This window comes from Danio rerio, chromosome 19, assembly GCF_049306965.1.
Source record: "Danio rerio strain Tuebingen ecotype United States chromosome 19, GRCz12tu, whole genome shotgun sequence".
NCBI lineage: Eukaryota > Metazoa > Chordata > Actinopteri > Cypriniformes > Danionidae > Danio > Danio rerio.
The window spans coordinates 24,333,868-24,346,315 of NC_133194.1; the positions used below are offsets into that span (position 1 = coordinate 24,333,868).

At 38.0% G+C, this 12,448-nt stretch overlaps 1 long non-coding RNA gene across 2 annotated transcripts; it reads left to right on the forward strand.

Annotated features, from left to right (window-relative positions):
• Window positions 1-8,749: 8,749 nt before the first annotated feature.
• On the forward strand, window positions 8,750-12,082 carry LOC137488508 (uncharacterized). Of its 2 annotated transcripts, none has more exons than XR_011007573.2 (6): window positions 8,750-8,940; window positions 9,186-9,329; window positions 10,047-10,163; window positions 10,257-10,298; window positions 10,619-10,749; window positions 11,090-12,082. It is a non-coding gene; the product is annotated as an uncharacterized lncRNA (long non-coding RNA). The 2 variants fall into 2 exon arrangements; XR_011007572.2 differs by having other exon boundaries at window positions 8,828-8,940; window positions 10,619-10,705.
• Window positions 12,083-12,448: the final 366 nt, after the last annotated feature.

The following is a 12,448-nucleotide window of genomic DNA, read 5'->3' on the forward strand; positions in this document are numbered from 1 at the left end:
AATAAAATAAAGTTTAATAACCAATTAACCCAAACGTCTATGAATGCAAAAAAAAAAAAAAACAAGATAAAAAATTTTGAAAACTATACATATATATTTAAGTTCAACAGAAAAAATAAACTGTTTTGGGAGATTTTTTTGTTGTACTTTTGTTTACTAATGAGCCCTTGTAGGTTGCAAACTTTATAATCATTTTGCAGTTTACAGGTAATTAAATGGTTTGGTTGGTAATGGTTTACTCTGAACCTCACTTTTTTATATGGCCTAATATATACTTATTTTTGTTATTAATATAATAAAAGCTTCAACAATTGTTAGATTGTTGTGTATTACTCCACCCTCATAGAGTGACAGCAGTAAAAAAAAAAAACTCACAAAAGTTTGACAAATATTGCAGCTGTTGGACAACATAGTGTACTTTTAGGGCTTTTTAGGCAAGAATGTAGCTGTTTAGATTGCATCTATGCAGATTATTTTTTAAGGACAGTGCCTATTTTAAATATTTATAAATTCAGCCTGTCGGCATCCAGTCTGTCATTTAGCAGAGCAAAGACGGTTGATGTTGTCCATCTATAAGATGGACACAGAAATCGCATAATAAGCCCTTAGAGGAGAAAATATTGGACGCATTTTCAAATTATTGAAATGTATTTTACAGCTGATCAAAGCATTTTAAAATTGAAGAGTGACATTCTAAGTCGATCTCTCTCTTTTGTAGGTTGTAGTGCTGTATTTATACCATAGTAATTGTAGTGTATTGAGTGTGAGACGGGACTCGCATATCAGGAATATGTTTATTTTGTGTTGGCCACTCTTTGAATAACCCTGAATTACTTTTTGGTTGGCCATTTGTTTGTTTCTAATGAGTCTCCTGGTTTCATTACTGCAGACTAGTTCAGTAAAAAGACAGAAGAAATGTCCGCATGTGTTAAACATTTTTCCTCATCGCAAACACAACACTAATCTGGTAGTGATTGATTTGGCTTTTTCTGGGTTAATTATTGTGATCTCCCAATTGCAACAGAGAAATACTGGGAAATGACTTTAGACTAGTGGCATTTTTAGCCATATAATCTTAAAACATGAGCAAAATCACGTTTTGTCATCATTTTAGACATTACAATAGAGAATCATTCACATACCAGCTCTAATGTGACGTTTGAATCAGCAATGGTTTCTACTGTTCTGACTGTCAGCTGCAGATGTGAATGATTGGCAGAAGAAAGTAGTTCCTCATACAAAAGCATTTTTAGACTCTCATTGTTTAGTTTCTTTTTTTATATATACGATTATGCAGTTGAACTGTTGAACTCGTAGCAGTGCGATATGTCTGTATATCGTCACTGGTGGGCTACTAAAGGGGGTCGCACACCGGATGCATAGCTTGGTACACACACTGGCGCCTGTCCATGGTGCCCAGGTATGACTCAGGACACTGTTCTTATATCTGAATAGTTTCATGATAAATAACACTCGAATGTGCACGTCTGGTATGCAATACTTACAACTGTTATGTGCACTCTTATAAGGTATTATAAGGTAATATATAGATATTGCATGTATATATATATATATATATATATATATATATATATATATATATATATATATATATATATATATATATATATGTATATATATACAGTTGAAGTCAGAATTATTAGCCCTCCTTTGATTTTTTTTTTCTTATTTCAATATTTTCTAAATGATGTTTACCAGAGCAAGGAAATTTTCACAGTATGTCTGATAATTTTTTTTTTCTTCTAAAGAGAGTCTTATTTGTTTTATTTCTGCTACACTAAAAGCAGTTGTAATTTTTTAGAAGCCATTTTAAGGAAAAATTTATAAGCCCCTTTGAGCTATTTTTTTCCGATAGTCTACAGAACAAACCATCATTATACAATAACTTGCCCAATTACCCTAATCTACCTAGTTAACCCAATTAACCTGGTTAAGCCTTGAAAAAAAAAAAAAAAAAAAAAAAAATATATATATATATATATATATATATATATATATATATATATATATATATATATATATATATATATATATATAAACTGAAAAAAAACAACAACTGTAATTTTAAGGTTTAAACCAAATGTGTGTATGTATGTATGTATATATATATATATATATATATATATATATATATATATATATATATATATATACTGTATATATATATATATATATATATATATATATATATATATATATATATATATATATATATATATATATATATATATATATATATATACTGTATATATATATATATATATATATATATATATATATATATATATATATATATATATATATATATATATATATATATGTCAGGGTTCTGCCACTCTGGTCTTGTAAATTCTTGTTTTAGTGGCAGAGCTCGGACACTACCCATGTCTGGTCCTGTTTCTGTCTCTGTGTGCGCGCGCGCCGTTGTGGGTGTACGCAGAGTGTGCGCGCTCCTGCTTGACGCGGCCGTGCGCGCGTTCTGCGTCCCTCAGACGCGTGCGCTCTTGTACTCGTGTTTGTGTTTGTCTGTCAGCAGCGTGGTGTTTCATTCCCAGCGTCTCAGTCTTGTTGGTTTCGGTTTTGGTCGGCGCTGGGATGAAGCATGCACGCTGCGTGTGTGAGCGCACGGTGAGTGTTTTCATTCATCGTGTGCTCGTGTCTTGCGTCTTTTGTCAAAGCACGTGGCTCGGTGTTTACATTGTGGTCACGTGCTTTTGTCGTGTGCTTCAGTGTTGTGTTATGTGAGCGCATGGCTTGTATTGTCTCTCTGTGTCATGCGCTCGGCCGTCTATTGTCTAGTCCCACCCTCCTTGTTTACTCATTATTAGTTTGTCATGTTCACCTGTGTGTCAATTTACTTTTTGCTTTATAACCCCCCTCATGTTTTCAGTCCTTTGCCAGTTTGTCGTCGTTATAGTTTCCTGTCTTGTTGTGTCCAGCCCTGTCTTGTCCTGCCAGTCCTGCCAGTCCAGTCAAGTTTGTTTGTTCGTTTATTTGTTTTATTAGTGTTTTCCCCCTCGGGGTTGTTTGTTTTGCCGTTTTGTTTTTACTTTATTATTAATAAAACCCTTATTTGTTGCAATTGAGTCCTCGCTCCTTTTCCCCTCACCCGACCATGACAGTACGAACTGGCCATTAGAGAACTCAGCAACTATGGGTTTATTTCTTCGCCCAGCTCTCTCCCACAAGAAGCTCCAGGATCAATCCCTTGCCAGGAGACTGCAGGAATGTCACCAGAACAGTCGTCCATTTGGTGTGTACGCTGAAGGCCTCCTTGAGGCAGTGTTGGGGCTTGGATTCAATGAGAAGACCCTCATCCATCTCTTCCTGGCAGGATTGGATGAGCCTCTTGATTGGGAGGAGCTGGGTGATTTAAAGGAATGGACTTATTGGGAGGTGGTTGAATACACCTGCCTGAGGAAGGAGAGGGAGATCCTGGAGGGGGAAGGGAGCCCTCTCACCACCACCAGCACCACCTCCCAGTCCATGTCCTCCCCCCAAGGGTTAACCCGCACCCAGAAGCGGAGATTGAAGAGGAAGGCCTCTTCAGCCAAGATGGCTCCAGCCCCTGAGCGCCCTCAAGTGTCGGCTCCAGCCCCTGAGCGCCCTCCAGTGTCGGCTCCAGCCCCTGAGCGCCCTCCAGTGTCGGATCCAGCCCCTGAGCGCCCTCCAGTGTCGGCTCCAGCCCCTGAGCGCCCTCCAGTGTCGGCTCCAGCCCCTGAGCGCCCTCCAGTGTCGGCTCCAGCCCCTGAGCGCTCTCCAGTGTCGGCTCCAGCCCCTGAGCGCCCTCCAGTGTCGGCTCCAGCCCCTGAGCGCCCTCCAGTGTCGGCTCCAGCCCCTGAGCGCAGCTCAGTGCCGGTCCCAGTCCGGCTCCTTGCCCTGCCGGCACCACCCAGACGTCTTGCCCTGCCGGCCCCAGCCCGGCTCCTTGCCCTGCCGGCATCAACCAGACGTCTAGCCCTGCCGGCACCAGCCCAGCTCCTTGCCCTGCCGGCGACACCCAGACGTCTTGCCCAGCTGGCGACACCCAGACGTCTTGCCCAGCCGGCCCCAGCCCGGCTCCCTGCCCTGCCGGCGCCACCCAGACATCTTGCCCAGCCGGCCCCAGCCCGGCTCCTTGCCCTGCCGGTGCCACCCAGACGTCTTGCCCTGCCGGCATCAACCAGACGTCTAGCCCTGCCGGCACCAGCCCAGCTCCTTGCCTTGCCGGCGCCACCCAGACGTCTTGCCCTGCCGGCGCCACCCAGACGTCTTGCCCTGCCGGCGCCACCCAGACGTCTTGCCCAGCCGGCCACAACCCGGCTCCTTGCCCTGCCGGCGCCTCCCAGACGCCTTGCCCTGCCGGCGCCTCCCAGACGCCTTGCCCTGCCGGCACCTCCCAGACGCCTTGCCCTGCCGGTTCCCCTCTGCTCTCCAGCCCTGCCGGTTCCCCTCTGGCCTCCAGCCCTGCCGGCTCCCCTCTGGCCTCCAGCCCTGCCGGCTCCCCTCTGGTCTCCAGCCCTGCCGGCACCCCTCTGGTCTCCAGCCCTGCCGCTTCTAGCCCAGCCGGCTCCCCACCGACCTCCTGCCTTGTCTCCCCTGATAGACTCTCCCTGGGTCGTCCCTCCTGCTCCTCCCTGGTGTTCTCTCCCTCCACCCTGGACGGACCCTCCGGCTCCACCCTGGTTCCCTGCCGGAGCCCCCGACCTGCAGAACCCACCCTGGACTGTCCCTCCTGATCCTCCCTGGTCTTGCCCTCCCATCCTTCCCTTGTTTGTCTTGTTGGGTCTGGCTTGGCTCCCCTCCCTTCCCCCCTTCATGTCGTCTTGCCTGTTCACCTGCCTGTCTTGTGTTTGTTGATGTTGCCTGTTTTGTTGTCTTGTGGTGTTTCTTGTCTGTCTTGTACCTTGTTGGATGTTCCCTTTAGGGACGCCAGGTGGGGGGCTAGTGTCAGGGTTCTGCCACTCTGGTCTTGTAAATTCTTGTTTTGGTGGCAGAGCTCGGACACTACCCATGTCTGGTCCTGTTTCTGTCTCTGTGTGCGCGCGCGCCGTCGTGGGTGTCGCAGAGTGTGCGCACTCCTGCTTGACGCGGCCGTGCGCGCGTACTGCGTCCCTCAGACGCGTGCGCTCTTGTACTCGTGTTTGTGTTCGTCTGTCAGCAGCGTGGTGTTTCATTCCCAGCGTCTCAGTCTTGTTGGTTTCGGTTTTGGTCGGCGCTGGGATGAAGCATGCACGCTGCGTGTGTGAGTGCACGGTGAGTGTTTTCATTCATCATGTGCTCGTGTCTTGCGTCTTTTGTCAAAGCACGTGGCTCGGTGTTTACATTGTGGTCACGTGCTTTTGTCGTGTGCTTCAGTGTTGTGTTATGTGAGCGCATGGCTTGTATTGTCTCTCTGTGTCATGCGCTCGGCCGTCTATTGTCTAGTCCCACCCTCCTTGTTTACTCATTATTAGTTTGTCATGTTCACCTGTGTGTCAATTTACTTTTTGCTTTATAACCCCCCTCATGTTTTCAGTCCTTTGCCAGTTCGTCGTCGATAGTTTCCTGTCTTGTTGTGTCCAGCCGTGTCTTGTCCTGCCAGTCCAGTAAAGTTTGTTTGTTCGTTTATATTTGTTTTATTAGTTTTCCCCCTCGTCATTGTTTGTTTTGCCTTTTTGTTTTTACTTTATTATTAATAAAACCCTTATTTGTTGCAATTGAGTCCTCGCTCCTTTTCCCCTCACCCGACCATGACATATATATATATATATACATACATACATGCATGCATAGATACATACATACATACATACATATATATATATTATACAGATGATGTATTTTTTATGGATATATATAAACTGTAAAAAATCCGTAATTTAACAGTTTATGTACACCAGCTGGAGTGCCGGAAAAAAAAAAAGTAAAGTAACAGCCATCAAAAAACAGAAATTTACTGTAAAAAAAAAAAAAATAGAATAAATAACAGAGTCTGAATTACTGAATTGAATTACCATTATTGCACAGTACATTTTTGTAATTTAACGGCTATGGTTTAAACCTTAAAATTACAGTTGTTTTTTTTTTTTTTTCAGTTAATATATATATATATATATATATATATATATATATATATATATATATATATATATATATATATATATATATATATATATATATATATATATATCCATAAAAAATCTATCATCTGTATAATTAGATGATTAATTGTTGGTAAAAACTTTCATTAAAAAAATAGAACTACTTAATGTTTTATTACCCTCTTTTTGGACTAAATGCATGCATCTGTGGATTAAAATGTAACAGATATTTTAGTAGGTCTGCTTAATAGATCTTTGAAGAGGCACAGTGTTTTCTGTTATGATAAAACATATAATTGTGAATGGATTTACATGTTAATATTAATCAGTAAAAAAAAAATCCCACACTTTCCTGCAGTATCGTTTGTGAAAAAAAAATGTGAGCAGAGTAGAAAGCGCAATCTTGAAAATACAAAAAAAAATTAATAAATAAAAATAGGCGTAGAGTACCAGGATGACCTTCTACTTCCACTGAGATTCTGAAGTGTGCAATTGATGGACACTTTACTATCCCATGAGGCCATGGAAAAGGATTTTTCAATGGAAGTGAGGTGACGCAGCTGACATTGGTAGAACTTCCTATAATGACAACACTGGTGGATGTAGAGTGCTGAATGTCATTCATACTACCCATATTCACATTTTATAGATTCAGAATTGAAAAAATCCAAATTGAACCAAAACAAACAATTACAATTGGTTAAAGATTGGCAGGGAAAATTGCGTCAACCAGCAGAACTTGGGAATTAAAAAAATTATTTATCTGTGTCTATTAGTTTCTGCACAAAGTACCTATCAGATTAGCTATTAAACAATACAGAAAATGACCAATTTGGACTCAGAGCAAAGTGTAGCTGCTTTTGTAGCCTGTGCCTTTAAATGCAAATAAGCTACCACCGTTGCAATCTTTGGTTCGGAAGACCCATCCCTCACTGACAATGGTCCAGAATTATCCCATGATGAGCTCATTTGTCCTATTTTGACTGCTGTTCCATCATAAATAGTGAAAATAACCCATCGAAAAAAGCTGTAAGACCAAGCGGAATCCTATGTCTGGTATACTGTTTTGGTGTGACTTCAAATAATTAGTTTTGGCCAATGCTAACAAATATTTGTCCAACATCCAGCTGTGCAAGAAAACACAAAATCTTATGTATAAGAAGCCTTGTTTTTGCCACTGTATTGTTTTTAAATTGAGAAATAATTTTACAGGTTACTTTTATTCTAAATCCTTTCATTATTTTGTATTGAAATGAAAATTCTGACTGAGGAAAATTGAACATGCTGGCCAGTTTGTTTTTTGCCTAATAAATGACAATAGGCTACAATTTCTAATTAAAAACTTCAATAGCTTCATTTTTTTCCTAATGATATATGGTATAATTGTTTGTATTTTAATTATTTTTTCATTTCTTTATTCTAAATCTTTAGGAAATATTTGGTACATCATAAAGTGAAGTAATGTGAAGTGAAGCAACAATTCAATTCAGCTAAATAAATTGTGCTTAAAATGCAGTATTTAAATCTCATCAAAAATAGGCAAATAACTGCAAAAAGGACTACATTTTGAGAAAAAAGAACCACTCATTTCACCAGGCTGGCTACGGACCCGATTCTCTGTTTTACAAACGTTAAAACTTGTAAAGCTCATTTCTTAAGGTGCAGCTGATCACAGAGATCTGGAACAGATCTTTTAATCCCAGTTTCGTTGCAAATTCTGTCTTGTGGACATGTTTATACGTGTCATTATGTAGACATGTTAATATGCAGCTGTCAATCAATTTGGTGGGCATGGAAACAGCGCTCCTACGTCATGTTGTGGTGGGCCTTAAAATTATTGGGATTTGGATCATATTTTAACACCAGAAAGTATTTAAAAAGAGACGTGCTGTGTTTATTCCACCCTGTTATGACTGTGTACACACTATACCAACACAGTTTTGTCCAAACAGCTTCCAACAGCTTCCACAGATGCCCTTTAATGTATGTGGAATTACAATATTTATTAATGTAAAATTATGAAAAAATACAACTTAGTTTCTGTAGATATTAATAAAAACAATTATGACTTTAAATTTTGGGTAACACTTTACAATAAGGTTCATTGGTTAATGCATTTACTAACATGAACTAATCATGAACAACACTTGTACAGCATTTATTAATCATAATTGAACATTTACTAATGCATTATTAACATCCAAGTCCATGCTTGTTAACATTAGTTAATGCACCATGAGTTAACATGAACTAACAATGAACTACTGTATTTTCATTAACTAATGTTAACTATTATATATATATATATATATATATATATATATATATATATATATATATATATATATATATATATATATAGAGGGGGAAAAATGCACCATAGTAAAAATTCTGAGGATATTGTTGAACATTTATTTACTTATAATTAAAGTAAATTTTCAGTTTTAGTATTTATTTAAAATGAGACAAATCTACTTTTTAATTCCAGTTTAGGCTGCTTAAAATTTCAGTAAATCATGATGTAAAGCATGATGTACACTGTTAGACATTTCTGTAAATTACACAGTTATTTACTGTATTTCACCCAGTGTAATACTGCAAATTCCTTTTACGGTAAATAACTGTATTTACCGTTGCATTATGGGAATTTAGTGTGACGTCGAACAACATATACAGCGATGTACTGTATTTGTAAAAATTCGTGTATTATACTGTATTTTCCACAACTGCTTCAACGCCACCTTGCGGCGATTCGACTACTCTCCACCACATTTTGCCAGAGGACCCTGGAGCAATTCTGGAGGACAATTTATTAGTGTGCCTGAAGAACATGCTGGATTTAACAAACTTTACTCTGGTAAGCTGAGGCAGTGTTTCATTTTACAGAATGTTTTGTGGACGAGAATAGAACAAAGTAAAGTATAAAGTTGGCTATTATTATTTTCTCTGGCTTGGCGTTATTTCGCCCATTTGAGAAATATATCATATATTAAGATGTTACCTTTATTTAATTTATTACATTAACACTACTATTACTTTAAATAAGACTGTTTATGACTATTAGCCATTGTTCTCGTCATATCTTTTTATTTATTTACATAGGAACCGGTGTTGCAGCGGGTTTTGGTTTAGGAGGGAACCAGAGGTATGCAGACAGTTTTGGAGGACACTTAGCACGAGACAACGGTCCGGCAGAGAGTGTTTTCCCCCAGAAGAATATGAATGAAAGACCAACAAATAATCCAGGTAAAAGCGCGTCTGTCTGTGCTGACAACACTCGACATTGATTTGAGCACCTCTATTAGCATTTGTTTGCTCGGCAACATTGGCTGAAGCGATCTTAAAATGGTAATGTTAACTGTTAGCTAAACTGAGCTAAGTTCATACTGAATTGGACTCAAACTCATTTTAACGTGCAACGTTTAACTTATATTGATTTATACTATATATATTAGATGTTGTGAACTTATTTTTCTCTGGTTTAGAGTAACTTATAACGTTAGCTTGAGAAAATAACATCGCGACGTAACCTATAAGAACGTTAACGTAAATCTATAACGTTACAATATGCATAGAGGTAAAGTTGGTTTTATATTCGCACATTCGTTCATTTAAAAGACTCTATACTGTTTACCATGTTACTTTGAATATTCGATCAGAATTAGCATGCCAGTATGACTTGAAATCAACATTAACACTGTTTATTTGACCGTGAGCATGTTGTACTTTGATAGTCATTAGCTGCTAAAATGATTTCGCTATTTAGAGTTTGCAAATAATACTTTTATGAAATTAAATTATTAAGGGGGAAGTCTGAATCTGCTAATATAAAACCAATTTTACCTCTATGCATTATGCTAATAACCACCTTTTTGCTATTTATTGTTTGCTAATTATTTTTTTATCACAACTCTTGACATTTGGTTTAACATAATTGTTACCATTATATTTTTTTCTGTTTAGATATGGCACTGGCACAGCAGCAGGTTTTGTCTGAAGAAACAAACAGCATTTCAGAGGAACATCTTGATCAGCACAGCCTTATGCTTAAAAAATAAGCAAGACCAGTAAGCAACCAAGGTAAACAAATAAAAAAAAAAGTTGTGTGGAGGTTGTGGATTGTAGCATGGTATTCTTATCTGTATTTTTGGCTTTTTTATGGTCTCAATATAGAATACTGGGAGCCTGCCTGTGCAAACTGGACCTCATACAACAGTAAGTACTGTACATCTATTTGTTTCTCAATATATTAACGTTACTTTTAATACAAAATGTGTCACATGTTTAGTTGCTAGCTAAATAAAAAAATCTTTTCCCTTTTTTATTAAACCATTTAGTAGGTTTTTTTTTCATCTTTGTTTATAATATTTTTGAGCAGATTGAGGTCTGTCATGGGTCAGACATTTCAAAATACAATAATTAGTATTGGGATACATGCATTTGTCTATGTATTAAATGTCTTTTTCCCCATTTCATGTTGCCTAAATATTTTGTAATAAATAAAATAATACAATTTTTTGTATAAATAATTCCAGAGGATGAAACAAAATGCACAGCAACAACCAAAGTGAGCCAGAAGATAGCAGGAGAAGTAGTGAAGAGAATGACAACCATGAACAACAGTGAGTTATCCTTCTTTCACCAGCTAACTGAGAACTTGGATTAGGTGAGACACTCTCAATAGTTTTATCAGTATTCAGTCAGTTTTAGTTTATTAGGAATACATAAAACAAATAGTCTAATCTGTCCTGCAGTGAATCAACCCATCACAAATGCTACAATGTTTTTGTAAAACCTTGTTAGGGAAAAAAATAAACAGGACATTCTGGTTAGTTATCTTTTAAACATGGTAGTGAGCAGGTTATGAGCAGGAGCCAGTTGCTCAGTACCAGCTGAAAACTACCCCAACCTAGCTGCCATGCTTCAAAATAACTAACCAGTATATGATTTATTTTTTTTAAACAAGCTTCTTCTATGCTTATGTTAGTCTGTTTGTCCTTATCCAGAGTTCTTCATAATCCTGGACTGGGCCAAATCCTGACCAGATGCTGTGGTGGTCATGGAGGAGTGAATCCTAAAAGACACACGTGATCAATGAGTTTCCGCATTGATCCAATGGGCCAGCCTGACCACCCACTGGTGAACTTTCAAGCCTCTGGTGCCTAGACTGCGGCCTTGCACAAGTTTGGCTAGAGGAGAACTGGTCGTGCCCAACTGAGCCTGGTATCTCTCAAGGGATTTTATTCTACACTTTCGTCAGTTGGTGAAGTTTGTTCCATGCCACTGTCGCCACTGGATCACTTGGCTACGATTGGTGGATCGGTGGATTTGCTCTTCAGTGTTTGGACTTTCAGCAGTGACATTTACTGCTTCAATTCTGAAAACTGGAGCAGCTTCAATTTACAAGAACTTCTATGTTAAGCTGCTTTGACATCATTGATCAACATTGTAAAAGTGCAATAGAAATAAAGATGAATTGCATTTGAACATGTGAATTCAGACCTTGTTGAGCATTTGACACCAGAACTAGTAATATTTTAAAGTTGGGTTGTTTCTGAGTCGGCTAATAGTTACAAATATTTATTTTTCCAACAATATGCAATTCAGAAGTTTAAATTTTTATTGTACATGTATGTTCTAGTGCTTTGTGTAATTTATTTATTTTTAATCTGTTGATTTTAATGCTTAATGTAATTTTCACACATTTTCCTTAAATGCTTTAAGCATTATTAATGTTTTAAAGAATGGAATATTTTGTAATTGTGTCTGGTTTAATGTCAGTAGTACTTAGTACAATTGTTTTTTTTTTTTCTCAACAATATACAGGTCAGACACTTAAATTAGTTTTGTACATGTATGTTAATGTGCTTTGTCATTTTCAATGTTTTTTTTTCTTAAAATAAAATATTTTGAATGATTGAAATGTAATGTTTTTACACATTTTTAAGCTTGTTTTAAGCATCTCCAATGTTTTAAATAAAGAGTGTTTATTTTGTTAATATTTTGTAATTGTGTCTTTTTTAGGTCTATAGTATTAAAATAATATTAATAAAATTATATTATAAAATATTTAGGACAAAATTAAAAGGTTTACAGTAGCTAACTGTTAACTTAGGTTTTTACAGTAGTTAACCATTTTCAGACACTACGGTAACATACTGTAAACGGATTTACAGTTGTATACTGTAAATCTAAAATACAGTAACTTACTGGCAACAGTGTTGCCAGTAAGTTACTGTAAAAACCCTTTGAAATGTCTAACAGTGTACAGCATGAACATATTGCTATAGGACAATTTTAGGTATTTTATGCCAATTTGCATTTACACATTTATTTCGATTGGTGATTTATGAAAATCTGTTCTT